Source organism: Marmota marmota, unplaced genomic scaffold, assembly GCF_001458135.2.
Source record: "Marmota marmota marmota unplaced genomic scaffold, marMar, whole genome shotgun sequence".
Lineage (NCBI taxonomy): Eukaryota > Metazoa > Chordata > Mammalia > Rodentia > Sciuridae > Marmota > Marmota marmota.
Window position 1 is genome coordinate 3,847,209 of NW_025999962.1, and position 23,934 is coordinate 3,871,142.

At 63.1% G+C, this 23,934-nt stretch overlaps 1 protein-coding gene across 2 annotated transcripts in view; it reads left to right on the plus strand.

Moving 5' to 3' along the window:
- Shisal1 (shisa like 1) overlaps positions 1-23,934 on the plus strand; it is a 100,935-nt gene continuing 77,001 nt past the window's right edge. The window contains exon 1 of one of the 2 annotated variants that reach the window (XM_015501811.2): positions 1-320. The gene's annotated coding sequence lies outside the window, so the exon portion shown is untranslated. Of the gene's footprint in view, positions 321-23,638; positions 23,754-23,934 lie in introns of those variants that run through there. The other variant, XM_048803008.1, reaches the window with a different exon arrangement.

The window sequence follows — 23,934 nt, forward strand, 5'->3', positions numbered from 1 at the left end:
CGGCAGGAGCCTGAGAGCCCGGGCTGCCGCGGCGACACTCCCGCAGATGCCTGCGGCCCCGGCCCGGCCACCGCGCCCCCCTCCCAGGCAGCTGGCCCCTGGGATGGGCTGGTGGCAGGTGGCAGCCAGGAATATTTGACCCCGGCTCTTGGAGGCCCCCCATCCCCACAGGCTCACGCACATAGAGCTCCAACCTGGGACGAGCGGCGGGAGTGGAGCGTGGCCGGGGGCTGCTCCCGAGCACAGGCCCCAGGACGCCCAGAGCAGCTCCCCCAGGCCAGCCTCACCCGGCTGCTGGACAGTGACCAGCCTCCCCACAGGTAAGGGACGGCTCCCTTGGGGACGAGGGCGGCTGTGGCCTGGGGGTGGGGAAGGGGCTCCCGGGAGGCAGGAGCAACTTTCTGTGGTGGCCTGCATCCTCTCTGGGCCCTGGGGGTCCCGGTTCAGGCATCCAGCCGCTCTGGAAGGGGGTCCCGGCGCCACTTACTGCCTCTCTCCGTGCCCCAGTCGGTGGGGACAGCTTGCCCTTCTGTCTCTCCACAATCTCAGCTACCACCCAGACGTCAGCGTCCTGCCGCCTCCCTATTTGCTGCCCCCGTTAGCGGGTCTGAGGAGCCAGGTGGGAAAGTTTCAGAGGAGGCGTCGGGTGTGAGAGGAGCCTGGGGCCTTCGGCACGAGAAGGGGTCCCCTCCCTGCTCTGGGGACGCGGTGGGGGCAGGAGAGACACCCAGAGCAGTCCTGCCTGCTGGCGGTGGGCAGGGGCCGTCCCAGGGACAGGCTTAGGTGGGTGGACTCGGCCTCCCCGTGGGTCTCCAGGTCCCGAATTCCGTATCAGACGCCGAGGTGTATAAAGGGGCTGGTTTCTACTGGGGTGGCTTCGGGCCCGCGGAGCCGGGCTGGCGTGAGGGAACTTGGAGCTGGGCCCACCTGACCCCTCGGGCTCACGGGGGCCAGCAAGTGTGGCTTTCTGCCTCGGGGCTTTCTGTGCCGGGTGCCGGGGTCACCCTCACCTGAGGGTCAGAGAGCTGGTGGACTAAGGAGTGTCCCCTCATCAGAGGGTCAGGTGCTGTGGGCCGGAGGGGTTTGAACAGCCTTGCCCGGCTCCTGGGAGAGGAGTCACGAGGGGCGTGGGACGAGGTGGGACGTTTGTCTCCGCCTGAGGCTGAGCTGGCACGTGGCTCCGCCAGCTCCTGCAGTGGGGCTGGCCAGGTCAGAGCCAGGTCAGAGCAGTAGGTGAGAAGGGCTACTGGGGACGTTTGGTCCAGAGGTGTGGCTCCAACGGGGAGCCCAGACCCAGGAGGAAAGCGCTCACAGTGGCCAGTGGAAGAACCCTGGGCAGCCACATGGGGCCTGGGACTGTGCACGTGGTACTTGCAAAGAGTAGCCAAGGCCCCTGAGCAGGGGCCACACCTGACCCCTGCTCTCCACTCCAAGTCACATCCCACCCCAGGGCTGGTTCCCTCTCCCTGCTCCCTCCCCCATGTGTCTTTAGAACCCCCCCAAGTGTCCTAAGCAACACCCAGTACTTCTACCACCTTTGCATGTGACCTGAGGTTGGCATGGAATTCCAGCTGGGCACGCTCCCGAGGCCAGCACCCCAGACCTGAGCACAGCTCTCAGGCCTCTGGACTTCGGTCTTCTTGTCTATAAAATGGGGTGAGGCTCTCTCCCTTGCCACTGGCTGCTGGAGGGGTAACAGCGCCACTCAGTACAGGGTGGCGTCTGGGGCAGGGGACACTGTTCATCAAGGTCTGGTCTTCTCCTGATCACACTGGGAGCCTCCAGGTCCATTACATCCCAGCCTGGAGCCTGGTGCCTGGTAGGCCCACAGCAATGCTGCTGGACGCACACGCGGGGTCACACAACCTGTGGCGATCCTTACGTGGGCACCACGAGCCCATCCGCGTCGGATGGTGGGGACAATGTCCATGGAAGCAGCCTCTGCTCCCGGCTGAAGCCAAGGCAGACAGATTTGGGTCCACAGCCCTGGGGTCACCTCTCACAATGGGGACAGCCTGCTGAGGGCAGAGCCAGGTGGCCATAGCCATCGGTCATTGGGTGCTGGCTTCACCTGGGGACACCAGCTCGGCTCTGGCTGGTTTGGTTCCCACTCAGTGTGGACGTGTGGACACCACCTCATCCCTGGGTGCCTTGGACGAGAGGCCCCCCAGACCCACAGAGCCCCCAGCCCGGCACAGCCGCTGCAGCCACCAGGAAAGCGGAGGGAGTGGGAGGTGGTGGCTGCTTCCCCACCCCGTGGAGAGGCCACGGGATGCAGAGGCCTGGAAACCGAGGCGTGTGCCTGAAATAGCAGTAGATTTATCAAGCGCTGCTCAGAGCCGGGCTCGGTGCTCGAGTCCAACCAGTCTGCAAACACTCGACCTTGAGCAAAAGCACAAATACCCTAGTGCCAACGAGTGGCCACCATGGAGTCCCCGGCCTGTCCCCAAATCCCTGCTGTGTGTGCAGCCCCTGCAGAGGCGGCCAGATACCCCTGGCCGCAGAGGCCCCTCTGGTGGGTGCTGGGTCCCACCAGCTCGCTGGCCCAGCTGTGGGGCTGAGGGTGAGTCTGCCCCAGGGAAGCCCTGACGGGGGTCACCGTTCAGCCAGGTCACCAGGTCCACTGCCCACTGAGGAGAAGGGGGCCTCCTCCGTGTCCCTACGTGGCCAGCTCCTGCCCTGGCCAGCTCCTACTGTAAGTGCCGCGTGATGAGCGTGTCCTAAGCTCCGCGGCTCACAGCAGCCGACATGCGTGTTTCCTGCTCCTTCTTGGGTTTGGCTGGGGTTTCGCTGAGCTCAGCTGCTGCGACCGCCCTGGGCTCCAGGCTGTGGACAGGTGTGGGGCCTGCCCTCTGCAGATAGCAGCAGGAAAGAAAAGGCCATGTCCTGTGAGCTGGGGGTCTGTCTGCTCACGTCCCTTGGCTATTGTCACCTGTCCCCACAGCCTGCAGGGCGCAGTCCCAGGCCCACAGGTGGAGCCGACTCCAGGGGGTGCTGCAGTCCCAGGGTGGAGGGAGGGCAGAGGAGGGGCACCCTGTCTCCCCTTTATGCCCACGGCCTCCCTCTGATTTTAGTCACCTGCCTGTCCCCCTGCAGGCCAGGTGAGGACAGCCCTGGGCCAGCTCCCCCTGGGGGGTGGGGGACGGGAGTAGAGGTTTCTTCAACAATGAGCAGCCACACCTGGGGTCACAGATGGGTGTCAGGGAAACAGTCAAGTGGAGTCCAGAGGGGACGTCAGCACCTGAGTCACTGCCGGCCTCCCAGCGTAGAGGTCCAAGAAGAGGAACGGAGAGTGGGAGCCCGGCGAGGGGGCAGCAGTGTCTTCTCCAGGAGGCAGCTGCTGAGCATGGAGCAGAGGAGAGGGCAGGGGGCATGGAAGGGCACAGCCCAGGCTCAGGCCAGAGGCAGAAGGTCTGTGCCCCAGGTAGCTGGCTGCCCTGCCCTGCCCCTGCTGTCCCTCTCTGGGCCTGGACAAGACGGTGGGTGGCTTGGGACCCTGTCGGGCGGCTCCCTCGGGCCCCAACACACTCGCCCGGCACTAGCTCCAAATGAAGTGGTAACAGGAGCCTCTGATCTCATTAGTGAGTCACAGTGTCCTGCTCTTCAATAATTCATAGCTGGAGCCTCTGGCCACAGCAGCTCTGGAGAATTACCCAGCCAGCAGCCGGCAGAGAGGCCGCCACTCGAAAGGTCACTCACAAATACTCCCCTTCTTGTCAATTCGCAAAATGAGGAATCTGCGGCCCCAGCGCCCTGGGCTAGGAAGTGTTTAAATACCAGCTGTCGCAAACCCTGCAGGGGACAGGTTGGCGTTTCCTGGTTAAATGTTCCTGTCTCCAGAGAACTGGAGACCGGGCAGAGTGCACACCACAGGGAAGGGATCCACGTGCAGAATGGCGCCTGCGTCCTGGAGCTGGGCCCCGGGTGCCCCCTTCAGCCTCAGCCTATGCACCTGTGAAGCAGGTCGATGAGGCCTGCCTGGGCCATGCGGAGGGAGGGACGGGACGGCCAGTGTAAGGGTAGGCGCTGGGGTTCCGAGCCAGGGGGAGACAGCAAGGGAGGGTCCCGGGCCCAGAGAGGGGAGGGAGCAAGGAGAGGGAGGGTGGCCCCCACAGGCCACACTCACATGGTCTAGAGAGACCCGGTGACCTCAGGGGTCCCCCCTGCAGGCTGTGCGCACAGAAGGCCCAGCACACTTGGCCAGGAGGGCCCCGGGGACACGGAGCTGCTGTGGTGGCCGCCCAGGGTGCCAGGCCCCAGCGGTCCCCGCTGCAGTCACTCAGAGGTCCAGGCCCCCCAACATCCTCCCTAGCTCAGAAAGGAAGCCGGCTGGGGAGGAGCCATCTTAGCGATTGTCCTGCGGACCCCGGGATGAGGGGCCTGGCCTCTTCCTGCCGCTGTCCCTGCCACTGCAGAGGGGCCACACTAAGCTCCACTCTGCCCACAAGGAGCCAGGCCTGGAACCAGGTGGCCTGCAAGTAGACGCCTGCCCTGCCGCCCTCAGTCAGAGGTCCCCGGCAGTCACTCGCCTCTGTGTGCCTCAGTTCCCCAGTCCTTACTTGGGGTGACGGCAGCACCTGTCCCTGGGTCACTGCAAAGACAGCAGGTTCTCGGAGCAGTGCTGGGCGGGGCTCGGGAGCCTCCGCTGAGCCCCAGCCCTGGGCACTGGCGCCCCACTTCACGGCAGCCCAGGGGAGGCCTGACCGGGGCCTGTGCTCAGAACGACTCAGACAAAGCCCTTGACCTTGGGCCTCGAGGAGTGGACTCCGGGCCTCGTGGGCTTCGAGATTCCTTTCTGCAGTTTGAAGTGACCCCTCTCCTGTGGGCTCTTCTGGGGGGAGGGGGAGGACCTCTGGAACTCCTACTGGGGAGTTGGGCAGACCCTGGCCGAGCCCGTCTCTTCTAGGAGAACCACCTGACCCAAGGGGCCATCAGACCTCCCACCAAACCCCGGCCCCCAGCTGGAGAAGAGCAGCTGGCCAGGGCTGCCTTCCCAACCCCCATTCCCTGAGCTCGGCCCTGGCCCGGCCACACCAGGGACCTGGGACAGATGACAGGTGCCACCAGCCGGTGGGGTTGGACGGGTCTCTTGGGGAACTCCCTGGGGTCTTCCAGGTCGTCTCCCTTGAGCGTCCCAGCACCCGCCCCGCCGCCTGTCCTCCCTCCTCACCTTCTTCCCCCGCAGCCTGGTGGCCGGGACGGAAGCTCGCGTCTCCTTACAGAAGTGTTGGATGTTTTCTGTCTTAGTGAGTGGAGTGTCTCCTCTTCCTCTCTCCACAATGTACACGAGAGCCCTTCCCCGCTGCCCGGCTGCAGAGGCCCGCTCCCGCCGTCGCCTCCTCTAATCCCCTCCACTTGGTGGCAGGAAGGACCTCTTGACCTCACACGCCTGGTGTCCCCGAGGCTCGGGGCTCGGCCGCTGCCCTCCCCGTGTTGCCTCCAGAGGCCTCGTGGCTCAGGGCCTGGGGGGCCCATCAGCAGGACCTGGCCCTCATTCTCTAGAGGACCCTGAGGCTCAGGGAGCCAGGGCCACGCACCAAGCCACCTGTGATGGTGGCAATGCTGGGCCTGGACGTCTACTGGCCTGGCCACCAACCCGGCCCTTGTCTGTGATCACACAGGCAGGACTCTCCCCAGGGGCCGTGACCGTGCAGGGCCCGCCCCCCACTGGCCCTCAGGTCCTTGAGGAGTGGGACTCCGGGCCTTATGGCCTTCCCTCCCTAGCAGCGCCAGCTGTCCCTTCTCCCCACAGACCAGCAGGGGCTCTAGTTGACCAGGCCGAGTCCAGGCCTGTGGTGAGCAGATGACCAGTGGGGCCCTGGACACAGGGGTCCCTTCTCCAGCTGTGGCAGCCCTGGCAGGCCACTTCCTCCTGGGCTGCTGCATGTGGCCATCCCCTCTCTGCATGAGACCCTGAGGGAGGAAGGGCCTGGCTGGCTACTCGGCTGGTGGCTGGGGACCCCCCATAGGGGCTCTGCTGCGAGTACCCGAGGAGCAGCCTCTCGTGGACACTGGGCCCCTGTGTGACCAGGGCTGGGTGAGCCTGTGTGGTGGCCTGGAGGGGTGGACAGACCCTCGGAGTCCAGGACTCTCCAGGGGTCGGTATCAGAGGCTGCCCGAGGCATTAGACCTTCAGGCCTCGGGCCCAGGCAGGCCCAGGCGTGGACAGTGCTGACCAAGTCACTTGATCCTCAGACCAGGTCTGTCCCACTCTGAGGCCTTCACATTTGCTGTTCCCTGTGCCGGAGACCCTTCCCTCCTGCCCCCAAGTGTCCCTTCAGCATCTCTGTCCCTCCCAGCCTCGTCCTGTGCCTTGGAGAAGAGGAGTTTCGGCTCCTTCCCCGTCCTCTGGTAAAGTCAGGGGGAGGACATGACCACAGTGGCCCCACTTGTCACCGGCCTGGCCTCGTGGACCGAGCCTCTTGTGAGAGGAGACGGGGCCACCAGTGAGAGGCTGTGGACCTTCTGGTTCCGTGACGTCGTGTTTATGCACCCTACTTCAGGGCCACTGCTGGACTAGCAACCACACCCTCAGGGCCCAGCTCCCGTCCCCTCCCGGGAGGAGCACAGGCGTCAGGGACTCCTTCCTGCCTCCCCGGCCTGCGGTGGGCGCGCAGAACTCGTCCAGAGCTCGGAGCTCGGCTCCAGCCTCTGATCTCTCCAAGATCAGTCACCGCAGGCCGCGGGCTCCTCTCCAGCTCCACGCCGCCCGCCAATTAGCTCCCCCCCCCCCCCCCGGCCCGCTGCGGAGGCGGCTTCGCCAGCCAGGAGGACTGGAGGACAATTAGGGTCCTCGGTGCCTCCCACTGCCTCCCGCCACCGCTGCTCCTGGGAGGGGAGCACGGAGCATGGAGCCACCTCAGTGGGGTCCCTCTGCACCTTCCGGACTCTCCATGTTGCGAGGTCACCACCCAGAAGCAAGGATCCCAGGGCTGTGGCAGCCCTGTGGGTGGGCAGGGCTGAGGCCAGCGGAGCTGAGGCACCAAGGAGGGGCCGTCCAGCGGGATGCAGAGGGCAGGGGGCTGCAGAGTGGGACTCGTCTTCAGGACAGCGCTGGGCAGCCATGGGGCCCGGGGAAGGACCAGGCTCCAGGGCCTCAAGGGCCCTTCTGTAAGCAGCTCCAGGACGCCCACGCCAAGGAGTTGATGGGGTGGGCAGCAGGCGAGAGGGAGAGGGCCCGGGAACAGGCTCAGGGGACAGCTGCCAAACTGGGCAGGTGGGGCAGCCGACCGGCCAGCTGTCCCAGAGGCTGGTGGCCACTGCTCACTGTATGAGCTGGGCAGGTCCCTGGGCCTCCCCTGGAAGACAGGCCTAGTAATTCTCTCTGATGAGAATCTACGGGTCGTAGGGTTCAGCAAGGTGCTTTGCAAACTGAGAAATTCTGTGCTGTGTCATAGGCAGTTGCTAGAAGCCATATAATAGTGAAGAGGTGCAGCCCCGCCTGGCACGGGGGGGGCAGATGAGCTGTGTTGGTCCCGGTGGCCCCCAGGCTGTCCCAGAAGATGCAGCCCAGTGGCTGCGAGGGTGCTGTGGATGTGCACAGCCTGGCTGTGTGACTTGTGAGGGCTGCTTCACCTCTCTGTGCCCCAGAACTGGCATATCCATCACACCATGAGTTGATCGCTCTGGAGCACAGCTGTGCAGAGCGTCACCTCACTGTCCACGGGGGCCAATAAATGTGCCGAGTGGCCCTGACCGGGCGGCTGCACCTATGCGCCTCCCCTTTGCTGCCTGTGTCTCTATTGTGAGGTTGAAGACTCCAGTGCCGCGCCCACGTGGTGGCCCCCACGGTCTCTCCCCAGCTGCTCAGTCTCCCATGCCCTGCCCCATGCAGCCCTAACCCAATTCTGGCCTTTTCCTGTCCCCGGAGCCCACCTCGGCCCTCCCAGGGCCCCCACCCGGGGCTCAGTCACAATCACCACCTCCTCGGGCAGCCCCAGTTGGGGATGTCATGAGACCCACCCTTCTGTACCCGGAAACCGGAGGTGGCTTCCCAAGACCTACAGCCCATGGGTGCCGGGGTGGGGTGCCGGGGTGGGGTGCCGGGATCCAAGCCAACCTGGACCCCTGCCAGCATCACAAGCCTGGGGCGGGCCAGTCCCAGGCTGGCCATCGCTGGGAGAGCTGACCACCTGCCATCTGGGAGCTGGGGTCCTGGGGCAGGCCTCCCAGCTGCTCTCCACCTGTCCCTGCCCGTCACCCCCTAAGTGACCAGGACCCATCATGCAGCGTCCCTTCTGGGCACTTTAGAAGCTGGCCCACTGCCCCGCCCCCGTGGTCAGGTCTAGCCGCCTTTTCCCGGCGTTCACAGCGCCGAGCGCTGCCCACAGGACACTGTCCTCCCCGGCTTCCCTGGGTGGTGTGCACCCCTCGGCTGGGCCTGGGGCTCTGTCTCCTGTGCCTTCCTGCTGACCTCTGACTCCCCTCCAGGCACGGGACAGGAGGGGTGGGCCTCGAGACCCTGCACTTGGCTGGACTCCCAGGTCAAGGCCTCTGCCCTCTGTCCTCAGTCTGCTGGCTCCTCTGGGGCAGGGCCTGGGTCTCATTCCCCTCTGGTTCCTATGGCCAGCACAGGGCCTGGCCAGAGGAGCTGGACGTCCCAGGAGTAGAGGACACTGCCAGAAAGAACAATCTCATAATGAAGGCTGGGGAGCGAGGAAGGGCCTAGCTCTGGGGGTGACGTCCAGGCCGAGACCTTGTGACACTGGCCAGGGGCGTTGGGGGACCAGCGTTCCAGGGAGAGGGGACAGCAGGAGCCAAGGCCTGGGCTCGGGAGCCAGATGGGTGGGAGGACCCGAGACTGAAGTGAGACCCTGAGGCAGGGTGTGGCCCAGGGTGAGGTGTCAGAGCGCCCCCAGGGCCCCCAACGTGCTGGGTTTCCTGGCGTCTCTGTGAAGCACCCCCCTTTCAGGGGGGGCGGGGGGAGTGTGGAGCATCAGGAACCCAACTGGGTCTCGGGTGGAGGAGCCGCTTAGGAGGCCATAGGCCAGGGCCTGTCCCCCGGGCGCCAGGTGGTACCTAAAGAGACTGTTTCAGTTCTTCTTGCCGCAAGTGGTGGCAGGGCCGGGGGATGGGCAGCAGCCCCTGCAGACTGACCGGTGCACGCTCCGCTGTGGGCAGTCCCCAATGAGGTTTTAACATATTAATCATCGAACTGAACTTGGGGTCCCTGGACACAGCTGGTGCTGGACCAGAGCCCTGGCTGGAGCTGGGCTTGCACCCCCCCTTTACTGGTGCCACCTGCAGGGTGGGGATGCCCGGTCCCCCTAGAGGGGCAGCAGAGGGTGCTGAGGGACGGCGGCAAACGGCTTCCAACCCCAGCTCCGCCCTGGGTGCCCACCAACCCCAGGTGAGCCCGAGCCTCGCCCTGCCACCTGCACAGTTGGGCAGGCTGGTTGGCAGGAGCAATGACCGTCCCTGTGGACGCCCAGTGTGGGGCGTGGCGTGGAGCAGACCTCACGGCCCTCTCTCGCCCCACCTCCTGGCCCTCTCGCCTCCGCTCTGGACTTCATGTGGCCCTGGTCCCCCACCCACCCCTGGACGATCCCCCTGTTCCTTCCCAGGTCTGTCAATTGACACCTGAGTTTTCCCGGCTCCACCTCCCGACCGCCCTGCTTCTGCCCACCTCCAGGTCGCCGCCCTGAGCCCTGGCACTGCCAGCCAGCCGCTGACTCCACCCCCTGCAGGTTGGCGGCTCCTTCTGGAGGGGTGACGCCCAGCGGGGGCCTCAGCTCCTCCCCGCCCCCCCCCCAGGAAGCCCCATTTGCACTGGAGTTTAACACGTGTGCAAATCTGTGAGCAGGGGACACCAGGCGCCCTGGCTCTCCCACCAATGGCTGCGCTCCCCTTGCCCTTGATCTTGTCGCTCTCTTTGTAACTCCAGATACTACACGGGCACCTCTGTCCTGCGCCTCTGCGCCATCTGGGGCTCGGCTCTGAGATTCCAGGCTGGGCTCCCCCCACTCCCCCTACTCCCCCCACCCCCTTAATGGCCCTAACTGACTCCATGATTTCTAACAGGCCACGGCCACTCTCCTGGCCCAGCCGTCCAGCCTCTGCCCCTCTGCTGTGTCTCCCCCAGGCCAACAGCCCCCCTGGACACCTCTGAACAGGTCTGCCTGGCCCCCAGAGCACCGGCGGCCTGGGTCTGGGTGTCCACCCGGCACCACCTCCCTCCCCAAGCCCCACCTGGCCCCTGTGTCCTGAGTGGCCTCCCGGCCCCTCTCAATCCCTCAGGCCAGCCGCTGCCCCACCCCCACCAGATGCAGGCCATTCCCTGGTCAGGAGGGTCGGCTCCTTCACCTTGAGCTTCGAAGTCACCGTCCGCAGGCCGGGCCCGCCCTGTGGTTCTGACCCCCCCCAGACGCAGTCCTGCTTTTTCTCCCCATTCCTGCCCGCAGCTGTGACCACAGTGCCTGGGCAGGGCCTGGCCCTCAGTGGGTGGGCTGCAGCCCTGCACGGCCTCCCAGCCCCTGTCCATCCACCTCTGCTTCTGGCCCCTGACTACAGGAGTGCTGTGCGCGTGCAGCCTGGGCTCAGGTGTGTGTGTAGCCTGGGCTCAGGTGTGCACACAGCTAGGCTCAGGTGGTCATGTAGCCTGGGCTCAGGGGGTCATGCAGGCTGGGCCCAGATGTGCATATAAGCTGGGCTCAGGTGTGCGTTCACCTGGACCGAGGTGCACACGTAGCCTGGGCTCAGGTGGGCACTCAGCTGGGCTGGGTTGGGCATGCACCTGGGCCCAGTGTTTGGCTGGGGCAGGGCACACCCGCGGCTCCCCTTGTCTGGAGCAGCCCTGTTTGGCCCTCATGCTGTGGACCGTCCGCTGGTGCAGAACCTCCTCCTCTGAGCTTGGCTGCCCCAGGCCTTGGGAGCGTGGACTCTCCTGAGTCTCGTCCTTTGTCCCCGCTGGCCTTGCCCCTCCGAGAGCTCTCAGGGTCTCCTCCCGCTGTGCTTGTCCTGGATGTCACCAGGCATGGGGCCCCCCCCCACCCGCCTGCTCCCCGTGCCCTGACCTGGGCCTGTGCCTCTTGTCAGCTCGGGTTCCTTGGGTCATTATTTCCTATCCACGGCTGCCCTTCCCCATGGCCTCTGCGCTCTCCAGCCGGCCACTCCCCGATGGCGGCATCTGTCCTGCTCTCCGTCCCTGGGCCCACCTCTGACCGTAGGGCGTTCTGCTCTGTGCCCCAGGGTCCCTCGTCTCCACAGTTTCCCTCCATCTTGCAGGTGCCTCACTGTCCCTCCACCCTCGTCGTTAACCCCGCATCTTCCACATCTTACTGTCCACTGCTCGCTCCGCTTCCTGGGCTCTCGCCCGTCGCCGGCCCCTGGAGGACCCACCAGAGTCCAGAGAGAAAGCCAGTGACATGGTGCATGGAGAGGGCAGGGCCAGCACCTGAGACTCCTGCTCGGCCAGACCTGGGGCTGGATGTCCCCTACTGGGGCAGAGGTGTCCGAGGGAGATGCCTGCCACTTCCTCCTGCCCCCTTTTCTGGCCTTTCCTTCCTTCCAGCACCCACTCTCAACTACCCTGCTCCCCTGAGAACAAGCAGAGCACAGAGGAAGGAGAAGTTTGGCCAAAGGTCATCAAAACTCAGCCTTACAGCTGACTCCCAATGTGCTGTGTGACCTTCAGGAAGCCACACAACCTCTCTGAGCCATAGCTCCTACTCACCTAAAAATGTAAATAATCTTCCTGCCACCAGGAGCTGTGGTGTGGGCCCCGAGGTGACCCTGTGACTGGGAGACAGCTGCAGGGAGGGCTGAGCACGGCTGCGCTGGAATTCCTGCATCCTTCATCCATGTGGATGTCCGTCCCCAGAGAGAGGGCGCCTGGCCATCCCCTCTGGCCTCTCCCATTGGCTGCGGCTCCGAGGTCAGGCCCTCAGCACTCAGATGTGATGGGTTGATTTGATTAAGGTCCTTGCCACCCGCCTCTGCTGCGAGGGAGGGCGCTGGAGGGAGGCGCAGGCCTGAGGGAGGCCGGCATTAATGGAGATCATTATGCTCCCGGCGGCTAATCCGCTGAGGGAGGGATTGGCTGCTTAATTCCACCTTAATGCTCTGCTTCAACCCAGAGCCTTTCCCATGACGTGGGCAGAGCAGCCGGGCATGGCCATGTCCACATGGCGGCCTGGCCCTGGGGGCTGCAGGCAGCAGAGGGAGGGGCGCGGCTGGACTCCCTGCCCTCTGGCCTCCCCCGCCTCCCCTCTCCCTTCCCCTGGGCTGGGCAGGCTCCTCAGGCAAACACCCCGGGGTGCGGGGAACTTCCCCAGGTACCGGCTGCCCGACCCCCTCGCTGCCCCCTCCTCGGCTCACCGTCCAGGACTAAGACCCCAACGCCCTGGGTCCTGTCTGGGCTGCTCCTGCCCAGCCTCCCACTCACCCCTGGCGGGATCCAGCCCTGGCTGGCCCTTGCCACCCGCCTCTGCTGCGAGGGAGGGCGCTGGAGGGAGGCGCAGGCCTGAGGGAGGCCGGCATTAATGGAGATCATTATGCTCCCGGCGGCTAATCCGCTGAGGGAGGGATTGGCTGCTTAATTCCACCTTAATGCTCTGCTTCAACCCAGAGCCTTTCCCATGACGTGGGCAGATCAGCCGGTCATGGCCATGTCCACATGGCGGCCTGGCCCTGGGGGCTGCAGGCAGCAGAGGGAGGGGCGCGGCTGGACTCCCTGCCCTCTGGCCTCCCCCGCCTCCCCTCTCCCTTCCCCTGGGCTGGGCAGGCTCCTCAGGCAAACACCCCGGGGTGCGGGGAACTTCCCCAGGTACCGGCTGCCCGACCCCCTCGCTGCCCCCTCCTCGGCTCACCGTCCAGGACTAAGACCCCAACGCCCTGGGTCCTGTCTGGGCTGCTCCTGCCCAGCCTCCCACTCACCCCTGGCGGGATCCAGCCCTGGCTGGCCCTTGCCACCTGCGCCCGAGCACCAGTGGCACCTCACTGTCAAGGCCTCCGTGGCTGGGGCGCCACCCACCCCGCAGGCTGCTCCTATGGAGGCAGCCCTGTCCGCTGGAAGTTCCGGGCTCAGGGCAGCCAAGGCCCACGCGGTCACCCCACCCCGTCCTCCCGCACAGCTGGGCTCCAACTCCAGGGACGTCCAGGGCCAGCACTGCGGGCACCAGGACAGCCCGATCCCTGCAGCAGGCCCCTGGGGGTGCCTGAGAGGAGGGCTGAGGCTGTGGCGGGGGGCAGAGGCGAGGTCCTGGGCTCCTCCTGACGCGTCCCGCCTCCCACTTCTTCCTGACACGAGGTGGCCCAGCCCAGACCCACGCCAGCCGCTGGACCGCAGGGGGAGTGGGCTCAGCACGGTGCCCCCAGGCGTCTCCGTTCCACACTGTTCCCTGGGAGGCTCATCCTGTGGACCGTGGAGGCAGCAGGCAGAGCCTCCCTCTTCAGCCTCCTCACTTGGCCAGAGGCTTAGCTGGGACTGATGGCCCCATGGCACACACAGAGGCCCGGGCCCCCAATCCCACCACACCTGATCCCCAAGGCCAAGGGCAGGAGGGCCCTGGCAGAGGCCAGGTCAGAGCCACAGGTACAGGAGATCCTTGGGGACCCACGGGCTGACCAGCCACCTCGGAGTGGAGGCTCTGTGCCCTCTGGGGCTCTGCACCGTGGCAGGGGACTTCCCCTCCTCAGCACCAGGGTCCCCCACCGTCCACGGGGCAGGAAGCTGAGCCCCTCCTGGGGACCCTGCCCAGGCCTCTCCCCCAGGCCAGGGCCCCCCCCAGTGGAGGACGACCCCACGAGCCCTCGCTACAGTCATCACTGCCCTGCCTACAGCTGCAGCTCGCAGGGCTCCTCATGCCACACGCGTGCACACGTGCAAACCCAACGCCGGAACTACCTCGCCCAACCCCGCCCGGGTGGCTTGGGCCTCTGATCCCAGGAGAGTCCGAGCCATTAGAAATCCCAAGTATGTCACAGGCCACCTCGGGATGTTTGGGCAGCCTCCATCCACTGGGGACAGTCCCATCATGCACCAAGCCTATCAGGCCCAAGCACTCCCCCTGGGCCCCTCCCTCATCTCATGGCTCTCCCTCCACCCCTGCCTCATCCCTGCCTCCAACCAGGATCCAGCCACTAGGACCTCCTGGCTCTTCCTCAGACCCGGGTCCTGGCCCTCCCCGGGCTCCAGCAGGGTCCTCCCAGCTTCACACCTGACCCCTCAGAGAGGCCACCACCAACAGGATCAGAGCAGAGGCCAGGGGCTTCCCACTCTGCCCACAGGCCAGCCTGAGGCCCGGGAACCAGGGCCTCGGGGCGCCTCTCCCTCCACGCCCTGCCCACCAGCTGGAGGGGCTGCGGGGGGGTCAGGGCCGGGAAGGGCCTGGGCAGGGAGCCTTCAGGGCTGGACTGAGACAGCTCCCAATCCTGCTCCCCAGCTCGGGGCGACCCCGGGAACCTCCGGCGGCCCCCGGTGACCTAGGGAGAGCCCAGTGTGGCTCTCACCTGCTCCTGCCCCCAGGACTGCGTGGCCCGCTGGCCACTCTCAGAGCCGGGTGCTCAAGTTGGCGGCTGAAGCCGTCAGAGGCCAGGGTTGGAGGTGACTGGGGAGGGGGCTCCTGGAGGAGGAGGAATTGGAAAGACTCTTTAAGCCCAGGAGGAATGTGGACGGGCAAGAGGGCAGGCCGGGCGGAGGGGCAGGCGAGGCCCAAGGGAGCCGAGGCCGGACAGAGATTCCCAGCCGGGCCCTGGCCGGGGGCCAGCAAGGGCTCAAGGACATGCCCACGGCTGGGTTGGAGCGTGTGGACGCCACCCCTCAGCAGCCAGCCCTCAGGACAGCCCTCCGTGCTGGGCGCCAGACACGGTTCTGCCCTGGCCAGCGCCTGCTGCTGAGGCAGGAAGTCAGTGTCGCGGGCAGCCCCACGGGCCCAAGCCACCATGGAGAAGTTCCGGGGAGCTGGGGGCTCCCCAAAAGGCGTCCTGGTCAGGCCTGTTGCTCAGCCAGACGGGGACGGGGAAGCCCCCTGCAAGGGCCCCAGGCATGACCAGGACGGGCCAGGGAGGGCCGGGGGAAGCCAGGGGAGGCCCAGGAGTGGCCTCAGTGGTGGCACTTCTGCCACCACCCTGCCATCTTCACAGCCCTTTCGTGTCAGCCTGCAGACGAGGACACTAGGCTCAGGGGGCCAGGGACCTGCTGGGCGGGGCAGAGCTGGCTTCCGGCCCCAGGTTCCCCCAGGTTCCCCCACCAGGGCTGGGGTCGGGGCCCAGAGCCCTCGGGGAGCGGTCAGAAGACTAACATGTCGGGCTGGACTTTGAAAGTCACTGGCCCCAGGGGAGGGGGTATGGATGAGCCAGGAGAGGCCAGGTCAATGTGCAGCGGAAAGTTCCAGAAGGGGCTTCCGTGAAGGCACGTGAGCTGCTAGGATGGCCATGGCCCTGGGGCTGGCAGGGCCCGGCTGGCCTCGCTGCAGAGGCCGCCCCACCGGAGCCGCCGTGGAAGCCCTGACAAGGAGCTGATTGTGTCCTGAGCTTTGATTTAAACCCTTAATGGATTTTTTCCACTCCGTCAAGAGGCCCCGGGGTCCAGGATGATAATGCAGATCAGACCTGAGGCGGCTGAGCCAGCTCCGCTCCACCCCCTCCCAGCCGAGCCGGGCGACACAGGGGAGGTCGGGAGCTGAGGCCTGTCCATCCCGGGCCCCCCCAGGGGGTGACAGTCATCCTGGCCGCCGTCCCACATGCCCCACTGCCACGCCCTGCAGATGTGAGCACTGTCCACTGTGGTCCCGGGCGGGGAGAAACCCAGGCTCCAGGGCCCGGTTCCCACACCAGCCCGAGGCCTGTGCCCTTGCCAGGACGTGCCCCGTCCTCCAGGGCCCTGTGGTCAGCCGCTCTGCACAGCCTCCCTGTGGGTGGAGGACACCTCAACCCCGGGCCTCTCCCAGCCCTGGCCCTTCTGCACCAGTCCCCAGCCCCCCAGGAGGGCCGGGGGTGACATGCTGAGGCCCCAGCAGCATTCCCCTGCCCCAGGGCCCTGTCTCGTCCTGGTCCTTGCCCCTGTTCCTCGGCTGCTCCACCCTGATGGTAACACGCAGTGACAACGGCAGCTGACACATCTGTAGTCTCTGCAGGTGCCCGGCGCAGCGTCCAGCGGCTCCCACACGTGAGCCCCCGGAGTCCTCTCAGCCCTTCTGCGCGGAACACACCGTATGCTGCCGTTTTCCTGCTGAGGTCACTGAGGCCCAGAGAGGCTGAGGCCTTGCCCAGGGCTGCACAGCTCCCAGTGGGAGCACCAGGGGGAAGCCTGAGGCCCCTCTGCCCCTGAGAGGGGACTTCTGATGGAGGAGAGCAGCGGCTCCTGCTGCCAGCATCTGGGGACAGGAGCTGCAGATGTGCGGCCCCTCTGCAGAGCCAGGCCCCCCCTCCCCCTTCCCTGCTGTGGCCACTTCTCTACTGTGAAGGGCCCAGGGGCCCCGCAGCCCTCGGCCCCGACACCCCCTGTGGGCCCTTGGTTCCCCAAGGATTTCCAGTGTCCACAGGGTCCTTGCCCGGCTCCCTGGGGTCCACAGCCAATGGGGCTGGGAGGCGGGTGGCTTCAGGGCCCCACCCTGGGCCCCGTCCCCACCCTGGAGGTGCACGCTCTGGGTCCACACACAGTGCCCGCAGCACGGCTTCGGGGGCTCAGGGCGGGCACCCCCTATGGGGTTCGCTGGCCAGCGCTTCAGAGAGCTGCGCCTTCTCTGCCTCCCACAGCTGGCCCCCGCCCTTCCCTCCCAGACCACCTCAGAAGCCGTGAGCCGCGGAGCCCGAGTCACCTGGGCTGTGTGCGGCGCAGTGTGGGACACCGGGAGGGCCGCAGCTGGGCTGCAGAGGCCCGCGCACAGCCGGGCGCGTCCTGCTTTGGGAGGGTGCAGACCTGGTGCCTGGCCTGTCCCCTGTGCACTCCTGGGTCTCTTCTCCGGCCCGGGATGGTCTGCCGTTGGGCGCGCAGGTCATGGGGTTGGCTCTTTGGGTGAGTGGCTTGTTTCTGAGCTTCAGTTGACCTACATGTAAAATAGGGGGGTAACGCACCCCCTCAGGGCTGCCAAGGACTCGGCACTTACACAGTGTTTGGTTGGTGCCTGCAAAGAGCAGGTGCCTTACCACCTGCTCTGCACCTAGCCACACCTGCTGCTCTCTGAGCCCCCTGTCCTCAGGTGGCCACAAGCCCCTCCTCCACGAGGCTGCTGCGTCTCCCGCCCTTACACCCACCTGCCTCCCACTCCAGGAGTGTTGTGCCTGACCAGGTAGAAAGTCTTTCCAACTTGCAGTACTGGGGATGGAAACCTGGGCCTCCTGTGTGCTGGGCAAGTGCTTTACCACTAAGCCACAAAGGTCCCTGCCCCTTTTAAAATTCTATTTTGAGGCAAGAACTCACTAAGTTGCACAGACCGGCTTCTTTCTTGTCCCCCTCTCGGGCCTCCTCGTTTTCCTGCTTCTGCTCTTGGCTGAGACCTTCCGTGAACAGGTGCGGTGGTGTGGGTGCCCTTGGCTGGCTCCTGAGCTGGGGGAGCAACTCCAGTCTTTTGTTGGTTATTACATTTGCTGGAGGCGTCATAAGTGTCTTTTATCATGTTACGAAATCTCCTCTATTCCTAGTCTGCTAAGCGTCTTTAAAATCCTGCCTGGGTTGAATATCATTAAATGCTATTATTAAATCGACTGAGATCTGCATATGATTAGTTATTATAGACTAATGGGGTGAATTACATTAATTGTCAAGGCCTCATCGATCCTGCCTTCCGAGAGCAAATCCAGCTTAATGAAGACGAATTGTTCTTTGCATACATAGCTCCGTTGTGTTTGCTAGTATTTTATTTAGGATTTCTGTATTTCAGTTTTGGTCTCTAATTGGTCTTAAATCTCCCTTTTATATTTACTGCTACATTGAAAATCGCTCTGAAACCTGCTGGCTTAAGGCCCGCTAATCTCATCTCGCGTGGCTCTGGGCAGGGTGGGCCAGCCCTGAGCTCTCGGTGGCCTCGGCTGGGAGACCTCGAGTCTGCAGCTGGAGTCACAGGAGGCCATTGGTTTATGGGCCTGGCGGTCGGTGCTGACAGTGCACTAGGACCCTGGAGGGGCTCTCAGGTGACACCCACAGGGAGCCCCCCATGCAGCTTGGGCTTCTGCACCCAGGGGGAAGGAGAGTAGGAGAGAGGAGGAGGGCCAGGGGCACTCCCTGCACCCTTTAACCCTTCTTAGGTCTAGCCCACAGCTCACACGCCATCTCGTGCAAGCTCTATGCTGGTTCTGGAGGTCATCGGACTCCTCCAGCCTCCAGCTAGGGAGAAGAGTGTCAGTCCTCCCTGAGAAGAGCATGTGGACGGGGCAGCTGTGTCTGGGAACCAACCTGGAAATGCAGTCTGTCCTCTTCTTTTGCAGGTCCTCACCAGCTCTATGTTTGAGGCTGCATGCTGCCTCTAAAACAAATAGAAAAGTACTCCCACTGACCGACTCTGTGCATAAACCGTCTGCACCGCTCTCATTTCTTCCCTAAGTGTTTGGCAGAGTCCATCACCGAGGCCACCAGGACCCTGAGAGCTTGTGGAAGCTTCTGAATTATACATCAAGTGCTTTAATAGATACAGGACTAGTCTAGCTTGTCATCTTCTAGGTCAGTTTTCCTCTGCTGCACCCTGACCACCTGTCCTCTGCTCATTCAGCTAAATTTAATTTTGTGGACATGAGAATGCCCCACTCTCCTCCCCCAACACGGTGAGGTCTGCAGACACGTCTCTTTTTCATTCTTGCTATTGCTTCCTATTTTCTCAACCAATCACACGAGATAGTTATCAATTCTTTTGCATTTGAAAAAAAAAATCATATATACTTTTCTGATTTTTTTACTATTCTATATTTCTTTTCCAATTTTATTCTTTTTAGATCTTTCTACTTTAGGGGGTTCACTCTGTTGTTTTGGGGATATAGGGGGTTGGTCTCTTGAGATAGATGCTGAGGTAACTTCTTTTCCCACCTAAAACACAGGTTTTTAGGCTATTTTTTAAAGAGCTGTCTTCACTGCTTCCTGCATATTTTGATGATTTATTTTTATTATTGCTCAGTCCAAAATATTTTCTGATTTCCAATGTGACATCTGGTCCAGCTCATAAATTTAGAAACAGTGAGAATGTTCTGATCGCCTTGTAGTTACTGGTTTCTAGTTTAATTCCACTGAGGTCAAAGAAGATATGATTTTCATTACTTAAAATTTGTCAAGATTTGCTTTATGGTCTACATATAATCTATGATGGCGTTCTGTTTCCTATGTGCTTGGTAAGAATACAGATTCACTTGTTATTTTATAACGTTCTGTATACACCTGCTAGGTTAGGGGGTTTTGGTTTGTTTGTTTGTTTTGTACCAGGGATTGAACCCAGGGACACTTAACCACGGAGCCACATCCCAGCCCTTTTAATATTTTATTTAGAGACAGGGTCTCACTGAGTTGCTTAGGGCCTCACTAAGTTGCTGAGGCTGGTCTCAAATTTGCAATCCTCCTGCCTCAGCCTCCCGAGCCTCCTGGATCAGGGGCGTGCGCCACACTGGGGTTAGGTTTCTTAGTCATGTCTGTTCTCCCCTGACCACCTTTCCTCTGCTCATTCTATGGTCGCTAAGTCAGAGACGCATTTATCTCCCTGTCTCTTCATCCTTGAGTTCTGTTTTTTGCTTTATTTGAGATGTTGCTGTTGGTTCCCTCTGAATTTAGAGTGGGTTTGCCTTCTTGCTAATGGAAAATTGATCATGACAGAGAGTCCCTCTATAACTCTCTTTACGATTCTGCCTTAAAGTCCACTTGGCCTGGGGGGATGCAGCAAAGCCTCCTCTCTCTTGGCGGAGTTTGTGATTTTTATCTCTCAAGTGGGTTCGGGTCAGATGTCTCCCTAAGCCCCGTGCAGCTGGGGTTTAAAAGCCAATTAAGCTTGAGCAAGGTGCTTTCTGGCTTCCAATACGAGTGCCGCTTTTCTGTTTGCCCCTCCTGGTCTGTGACTATTTTTAGAACGTTAGACATTTCTTACTTTACCGTTTCGGCGTCTGCCGGCTCGTTGGCTCCACAACCTTTATTTCCTGTTAGTGGTTGCCCTGGAGATTACAGCCTGAGTTTCCCACTGAAGTCCAGTTTGAACGGACACTTTCAGCACTTTATAGAAAATGCAGACATCAGTCGAGCACCAGTCTCTATGCCCTGGAGCGTCCTTTGTCCCGGGGGCTGCTCCGGCCTGCCCCTCCTCTGGCTCTGCATCCCCCACACTGACAATTCTTGGAAGTCCCTTCCACCTGCGCCATTTCTTCTATAGCAGGATCTTTCTAGAAGTTCCACGAGCAGTAAATTACCCGGGCCCTTTTTTTTTTTTTTTTTCCTGTCTGAAAATATTTGTTTCCTTTTAGTTTGGGAGGATTTTTTCATAAGGTACATGATTCTAGGTTGGAAATCATTTTACTTTCTGGTTTTATTTTCAAAGTTTTTAATTGACAAATCCTTGTGCGTATTGGGGGGGTCGGCTGGGATGCGTTGCTATGCGTGGTCAGAGGGGAATGGTCAAGTGGGCCAGCGGCCACCCTGAAGCTGCCGCTCGGCAGGTGTCTGGCTCCTGGCCCGGGTCGGGGTCCTGGGGCAGTTTCCAGGACGCACCTGTGTGCGGTCGGAGCTCCTCATGTTCTTGGATCTTGACCTGAGGCCTTCATCAAATCTGAAAGATTCTTGGAGAGTCTTTTCAGACGTTGCTTCTGCCTGATTCCATGTTCTTCCCCGTTCGGGGCTGTTTTGGGCCATCTCTTCTGGAACAGTCCTTTTCTCCTCCCTGCTGCTCTGACCCTCTGCTCCCTGGCTGACAGTCCGCTGACCCTCCACCTGCTGAGGTCAGTTCCTTTGTGTTTCAGATCCCATTTCCCACCTGCCCCTGTGTCTGCACAGTCCAGCGTCCTCGGTTCTGCAGAGTAGCCGCGGCCTCCAGGGTGGACCTTTAGCTTTGCCTCCCCCCATCCGGCTCCTGCTCTCTCTGCCCGATGATTCTTAAACGGAGGTGAACGTGGAATCAAAGCTCACAGAGCCTCTTTAGGGCACCACCGTCCTCCTGAGGACTCTAACCCAGGGGGCGTTCACTTAGGAGGGACCGCGCAGCCGGCCTAGGCCTGGACGGGGTCTCAGCTCCAAGGGAGGGGCCCAGCTCGGAGACATCCAGGTCATCAGGGGATCTGAGGAGTTCTGGGCTGTCCTGGGCCATCTCTTGGCCCCAGAGGCACCTGGGATCCACCGGGCTGCACCCCGCCTGGCTGACTGGAGTGGTGAGGCTGGGTGTCCCCAGGCCCCAGCCCATCTGTCCCTGGGCAGCTGGCATGCCCAGACCCAGCTTTAACTGGCCACTGACGGAGCCCCAGGCCCTCCTGGCAAGGCCCCCGACTCTGCCTGAGCCGCTTGCCCACCGGCCAGCACGTCCTCACAGCCCCACCCCCTGGCTCAGGGGGACGGTGGGTGCAGAGGGGGACACTGGCAGCGGCCTGGAGAATGTGGACCCTGCTTCGTCCTGTTACAGGGGGAGGCAGCACAGAGGCCCCTTCACGCCCCAGTCCCTGAGGTCAAGGGAGGAGGGTGTCAGTCACGCTCAGAGCCAGAGGCAGGTGCTGACGAGGGGCAAGGAAAGGGACAGAGGGGTCCTCTCAGAGAGGGGAGGGACAAGTGCCTCTCCTGCACCCCAGTTTATTGGGGATCCCAGAGAAGGTTCCAGAGAGTCCCACCCAGGCCACCTCTTGGCTTCTGACTGACAGCAGGGTGACGTCCGACCCTGAGGTCCCCACTGCCATGACCACTCTAGATCCCCTGGCCCCTGCCCACTGGTCCCAACTGGATTCTGGAGCGTGTTGCAGGTTTTGTGGTCGGGAGGGACCATCCCTACCTGCCGTAGCCTGGTCCCAGAAGTCTCCCCCTTGGTGTCGCTCGGGTTCCTCGTCCCAGGGCTCCTGCTGCCCGCGTTTCCTTGTGGATAACAAGTAGTTTGCCGAGGACTGTGACGTCCCCTGTCCACTTAGGCCAGCAGGGCCGCAGTGAATTGCTCTTGGGGGTCAGCACAGTGGCCCGTTTGACTGAATCATTCCCTGGACCTTGGTCCCCATCTTCGCCTGTCTGTCCCCAAGACTCCTAAAGCTCCAGAGGATTCTCCCCACGTCGAGCCCCTAACGGCTCCCCACCACCCCAGGCCCTGCTCCTGTCCACCCCTCAAAACCCCGTCACACACTGTGGCCCTGGGTCTCCCTTCCGGCCAGGCTGAGCATCTTGGGACAGCCTGACCTACCTGTCCCCAGGCCCCCAGACCCTAACCCTGGTCGTGGGGCCAGCTCAGAGCTGCCATCCCCCCAGAGGCGACGGAGGAGGGGCAGAGGTGGGAGGCCACAAGGAGAAGGGGAGGCTCGCCCTCGGGGACGACTGGTCCCAGCCAGCAGCTCCTCCCCACTACCCTTCCCTTCCCGCTGGGACGCTGTCGGGTCCCCTGACTTCTCTGAGGTCCGCCCCTCCCCCTAAGGTGGGTAATGACCTGCCCCCTGAGGGCTGCTGTGGGATCCCAGTAGGTCACATCAGGTGACCCGGTGGCCCTGAAGCAGCAAACCCCATGTCTAGGCTCCTGTCACGGGAGTTCGAGTTCTCCCCGGGTCAGGAGCCCGAGCGGGAGCTGGAGTCCTTTCTAGGGTTGCTGTGACGATGGCTGGAGGGCAGAGTCCAGGCGAGGGCTGGGCTGGTCCTCCAGGGCTCCGGGCAGCGTCCTTCCCGCCTGCAGCCCCTGTTGGGTCGGCAGCTGTGTCACCCGGTCCCTCCACCCCCCCCTTCCTGCATGCGCCTCTGTGCCTCCCGTGGCCTCGAATCAGGACCCCCCCGTCACTGGATTCAAGGCCGATCCTGATCCTCATCTTAAGGAATCACATCTGCCAAGACTCCATTTCAAAATAAGGCCACATTGGATTTTCAGGGTGGACATGGACTTGGGGGAGGACATCAACGCCCTTCGGGAGCTCAGGCGGTGTCTGCGGTGAGGAGGTGCCACGCGTCAGAATCTCCGGGGGAGGCTGTGCCCTCCTCGCGGGGTCCCCTGGACATCTGGTGAGCCCTGGCAAGGGGTCCCTGGTGGCGGAGGCTTGATCTGTGACGTCAGACAAATGACATTTTTTGAGCCTCATTTTCTCCTATTGGCAAAATGGGGTGATGGACGCTGGCCTGTCCGCCCCAGCTGACCAGATGGTGCTGCGGCTCAAGATCATCTTATGGGGGCTCACCTAGGCGCTCCTCTAGAGAGTGGACACAGGGGCAGCATCCCTGTCCTCCTGGAGGCCCCATCTGTGGGCAATAGAGAGCCGACAGCAGGGACGGCGGGTGCTGGGAGAGTGGGCGGCCCCGGGCTGCTGCCGCGGGGGGGGCGGGGGCTGCCCAGAAAGACCCAGAAACACGTGGCGCAGCTGCAGCCCCATCTCCAGGTCCCTCCAAGGCGCAGGGGACTTAATCAGGCGGGAAGCTGTTGCCAGCTGTGTCCATGGGCTGGAGAGACCAACTGCGGCACCACACCAGTCCCCTGCCCGCGCAGATGAGCCTGGAGGACAGGGACGCGCCCCTCCCAGGAGGGCACCCGTCCAGCGGCTGATTATCTCTCTGCACTCAGCCAGGGGCCTATCGAGGTCAGGCGCTGGGCGGCCCTCTGCAGCAGGCTCTGCGGAGCAGACTCCAGCCCCTCTCTCGCTGCTGACTGGGGTCCTGGGCACCAGCTGCCCGGGAGAAGTGGACAGAAGAGCAGGTAGGGCCAGTGGCACCCCATGTGGTGTGTGGCACTGGGAAGGCACTGGGCGGGAGTCAGAGGTGCTGGCCTGGCGGGAGTCCCGACCCTGCCACACACCAGCCGCCCATCTCATCCCCCCAGCCTGGCCGGGTTGCCTGGGAGTCAAATGAGGCTGAGCCTCTACCTTTCGCATGGACGC